This window comes from Tasmannia lanceolata, unplaced genomic scaffold, assembly GCF_043159265.1.
Source record: "Tasmannia lanceolata isolate RefF3 unplaced genomic scaffold, GAP_Taslan_0.1 ptg000140c, whole genome shotgun sequence".
Taxonomy (NCBI): Eukaryota; Viridiplantae; Streptophyta; class Magnoliopsida; order Canellales; family Winteraceae; genus Tasmannia; species Tasmannia lanceolata.
Window position 1 is genome coordinate 25,001 of NW_027518816.1, and position 5,000 is coordinate 30,000.

A 5,000-nucleotide genomic window follows, 5' to 3' on the forward strand; every position below is an offset into this window, starting at 1 on the left:
CCGGCATGCCCCGCTGCAGAGACCAAGGGCGCAATGACTTGGCACCGCGGATGCCGGGACTCCGGCACTTCCCGTGGCACTGATGGTTGGTTCCAAAGACAAAAGGCCGTGCAAGGCCACCGCACCGCGGATGATTTTGCTCGTGCTGGCGCCTTTGTGTGGCCAAAGAACATGCGCGAATGCTCCTGTCGGAAGGGTTGGTGTCCTGGCCCCGTCGGGTGTCACGAATGCTCGGTTGCGAAGACCATGGGACCAAAGCCATGGCACGTCGGATGATGGCTCCAGCTGGCGCCCCGGCACTTTCTGTGGCATTGATGCTCGGTTTCAAAGACAAACGTGCGCAGGGCCAGGGGACCGCGGATGACTGCTCGTGCTGGCCTCGTTGGGCGGCATTGATGGTCGGTTGCAAAGAAAATGCGCGATTGCTCGTGTCGGGGACTGGCAAGCCAAGGCCAAGCGAGCCATGGCAACGCGGATGATGGCTCCAGCTGGCGCCCCGGCACTTTTCTGTGGCATTGATGCTCGGTTTCAAAGACAAACGTGCGCAGGGCCAGGGGACCGCGGATGACTGCTCGTGCTGGCCCCGTTGGGCGGCATTGATGGTCGGTTGCAAAGAAAATGCGCGATTGCTCGTGTCGGGGCCTGGCAAGCCAAGGCCAAGCGAGCCATGGCAACGCGGATGATGGCTCCAGCTGGCGCCCCGGCACTTTCTGTGGCATTGATGCTCGGTTTCAAAGACAAACGTGCGCAGGGCCAGGGGACCGCGGATGACTGCTCGTGCTGGCCCCGTTGGGCGGCATTGATGGTGTGTTGCAGAGAGCATGTGCGATTGCAAGTGTCGGCCGGGTTTGGGTTCCCTTGGGCTTTCGGGCGCCTTGGACGCAGTCTTGCGAAGACCATGGGCACAAGGCCCCGTCCTGGCCCCTTGTTCGATTCGCTCTCGTCTTGCGCTTGCTTCCAAGGTCCTCCATGACCTTCCCCATGGCCTTGCTAGATCCCCCCCATGACGCATGACCTCTGTCCGTTGATTGGTTTTGAGTGCACACCATGCCCGGCTTGGCACCGTGTTGTCGCGTGAGTGGCATTTGGATCGTGCATGGTGGTGGGCTACCTGCCAATGCGCACAAGCCTTGCACACTAGCCTTGCGCACGAGCCTTGCACAAAAGCCTTGGACACAAGCCTTGCGCACAAGCCATGCATACAAGCCTTGCTCACAAGCCTTGGGCACTGGCCCATCGCACTAGCCTTGCACACAAGCCTTGCGAACTAGCCTTGGGCACGAGCCTTGCGCAGTAGCCTTGGGCACTAGCCTTGCACACAACCCTTGGGCACTAGCCTTGCGCACCAGCCTTGCCCACAAGCCTTGCACAGCAGCCTTGCACACTAGCCTTGCATACAAGCCTTGCACACTAGCCTTGCACCCAGGCCTTGCTCACTAGCCTTGGGCACTAGCCTTGCGCACTAGCCTTGGGCACTAGCCTTGCACACAGACCTTGGGCACGCAGGCCTTGCACGCTAGGCATGCTTGGGCAAGCAGCTCCCGCAACAAGTCGGCGGGTGTAGGCATGGTTGGGCGCAGATCCCGCATCGTCTCGTCGCGTCTGGGCGCAAACCCGTCGCGTCTCGTTGCGTCTTCAGAAGTCGTCGCTAACAGCACCTTTGGTTGCCACTGGTGGTTAGGCGGGTTGGTTGCGCAAACCCTATAGGAGGGTGGCATGCTGCGGGGCGCTGGAATGCGCAGGTTTAGGGCGTTTTTGCCCGGATAGGCACTGGAATGTGCTGGTTTTGGGCGTTTTTGCCTGGACAGGCTAAGGAATGGGCATGCTTTGGGCGTTTTTGCCCGGATAGGCACTGGAATGGGCTGGTTTTGGGCGTTTTTGCCTGGATAGGCTAAGGAATGGGGCATGCTTTGGGCGTTTTTGCCCGGGCAGGCACTGGAATGCCTGGCCTTGGCTGGGCATTGCTGGGTTGGGCTCCCTTGGCCTTTCAGGCGCCTTGGATGCTGTCTTGTGAAGACCATGGGCACAAGGCCATGGCATATAGTGAGGAATGGACCACGGTTGCCAAGGTTGCGCAAGTTTTGGGCATTTTTTGCCCGGATATGCCCAAGTATGCCCCGATAGGCCCGTTACGCCCCGGTATGAACGCGTATGCCCGGATAGACTCGGTATGCCTTGGGATACATGCGAATGCCCCGATAGGCTTGGTACGCCCCGATATGCGCACGTGTGCCCCAGTAGGGCTCGGTATGCCCCGGTATGTACGCGTGTGCCCTGATAGGCCCGGTATGCCCCGATATGCACACGTGTGCCCCAATAGGGGTCGGTATGCCCCGGTAGGTAAGCGTGTGCCCCGTAGTGCACGTTTCGCAGAACTCCCCGCATGTCCCGCCCCTATATGTAATACTTACTTACTTACTTACTTTCTTTCTTGCTTGCTTGCAATGGTTGGGAGTGCCCGGCATGCCCCGCTGCAGAGACCAAGGGCGCAATGACTTGGCACCGCGGATGCCGGGACTCCGGCACTTCCCGTGGCACTGATGGTTGGTTCCAAAGACAAAAGGCCGTGCAAGGCCACCGCACCGCTGATGATTTTGCTCGTGCTGGCGCCGTTGTGTGGCCAAAGAACATGCGCGAATGCTCGTGTCGGAAGGGTTGGTGTCCTGGCCCCGTCGGGTGTCACGAATGCTCGGTTGCGAAGACCATGGGACCAAAGCCATGGCACGTCGGATGATGGCTCCAGCTGGCGCCCGGGCACTTTCTGTGGCATTGATGCTCGGTTTCAAAGACAAACGTGCGCAGGGCCAGGGGACCGCGGATGACTGCTCGTGCTGGCCTCGTTGGGCGGCATTGATGGTCGGTTGCAAAGAAAATGCGCGATTGCTCGTGTCGGGGACTGGCAAGCCAAGGCCAAGCGAGCCATGGCAACGCGGATGATGGCTCCAGCTGGCGCCCCGTCACTTTCTGTGGCATTGATGCTCGGTTTCAAAGACAAACGTGCGCAGGGCCAGGGGACCGCGGATGACTGCTCGTGCTGGCCTCGTTGGGCAGCATTGATGGTCGGTTGCAAAGAAAATGCGCGATTGCTCCTGTCGGGGACTGGCAAGCCAAGGCCAAGCGAGCCATGGCAACGCGGATGATGGCTCCAGCTGGCGCCCCGGCACTTTCTGTGGCATTGATGCTCGGTTTCAAAGACAAACGTGCGCAGGACCAGGGGACCGCGGATGACTGCTCGTGCTGGCCTCGTTGGGCGGCATTGATGGTCGGTTGCAAAGAAAATGCGCGATTGCTCGTGTCGGGGACTGGCAAGCCAAGGCCAAGCGAGCCATGGCAACGCGGATGATGGCTCCAGCTGGCGCCCCGGCACTTTCTGTGGCATTGATGCTCGGTTTCATAGACAAACGTGCGCAGGGCCAGGGGACTGCGGATGACTGCTCGTGCTGGCCCCGTTGGGCGGCATTGATGGTGTGTTGCAGAGAGCATGTGCGATTGCAAGTGTCGGCCGGGTTTGGGTTCCCTTGGGCTTTCGGGCGCCTTGGACGCAGTCTTGCGAAGACCATGGGCACAAGGCCCCGTCCTGGCCCCTTGTTCGATTCGCTCTCGTCTTGCGCTTGCTTCCAAGGTCCTCCATGACCTTCCCCATGGCCTTGCTAGATCCCCCCCATGACGCATGACCTCTGTCCGTTGATTGGTTTTGAGTGCACACCATGCCCGGCTTGGCACCCTGTTGTCGCTTGAGTGGCATTTGGATCGTGCATGGTGGTGGGCTACCTGCCAATGCGCACAAGCCTTGCACACTAGCCTTGCGCACGAGCCTTGCACAAAAGCCTTGGACACAAGCCTTGCGCACAAGCCATGCACACAAGCCTTGCACACAAGCCATGCATACAAGCCTTGCTCACAAGCCTTGGGCACTGGCCCATCGCACTAGCCTTGCACACAAGCCTTGCGCACTAGCCTTGGGCACGAGCCTTGCGCACTACCCTTGGGCACTAGCCTTGCACACAACCCTTGGGCACTAGCCTTGCGCACCAGCCTTGCCCACAAGCCTTGCACACCAGCCTTGCACACTAGCCTTGCATACAAGCCTTGCACACTAGCCTTGCACACAGGCCTTGCTCACTAGCCTTGGGCACTAGCCTTGCGCACTAGCCTTGGGCACTAGCCTTGCACACAGACCTTGGGCACTAGCCTTGCGCACTAGCCTTGCCCACGAGCCTTGCACACTAGCCTTGCACGCAGGCCTCGCAAGCTAGGCATGCTTGGGCGAGCAGCTCCCGCAGCAAGTCGGCCGGTGTAGGCATGGCTGGGCGCAGATCCCGCATCGTCCCGTCGCGTCTGGGCGCAAACCCGTCGCGTCTCGTTGCGTCTTCAGAAGTCGTCGCTAACAGCACCTTTGGTTGCCACTGGTGGTTAGGCGGGTTGGTTGCGCAAACCCTATAGGAGGGTGGTATGCTGCGGGGCGCTGGAATGCACAGGTTTAGGGCGTTTTTGCCCGGATAGGCACTGGAATGTGCTGGTTTTGGGCGTTTTTGCCTGGATAGGCTAAGGAATGGGCATGCTTTGGGCGTTTTTGCCCGGATAGGCACTGGAATGGGCTGGTTTAGGGCGTTTTTGCCTGGATAGGCTAAGGAATGGGGCATGCTTTGGGCGTTTTTGCCCGGGTAGGCACTGGAATGCCTGGCCTTGGCTGGGCATTGCTGGGTTGGGCTCCCTTGGCCTTTCAGGCGCCTTGGATGCTGTCTTGTGAAGACCATGGGCACAAGGCCATGGCATATAGTGGGGAATGGACCATGGTTGCCAAGGTTAGGCAATATAGAGGGCGGTGGGCGAGTAGGCCATGGCGTCACTTGTTTGCCCGTGTTTGCTCCCTGTGTGCGTTGTTTGGTTTTGGGAGCACACCTACCTTGCTAGGCTCGGCGGCTTACCCCTGCCCTTGTGGGTACTGGGTTGCACGTCTGTTTGCAACCCTATGGCTTGGTTGCTGCTGGCTTGGTTGG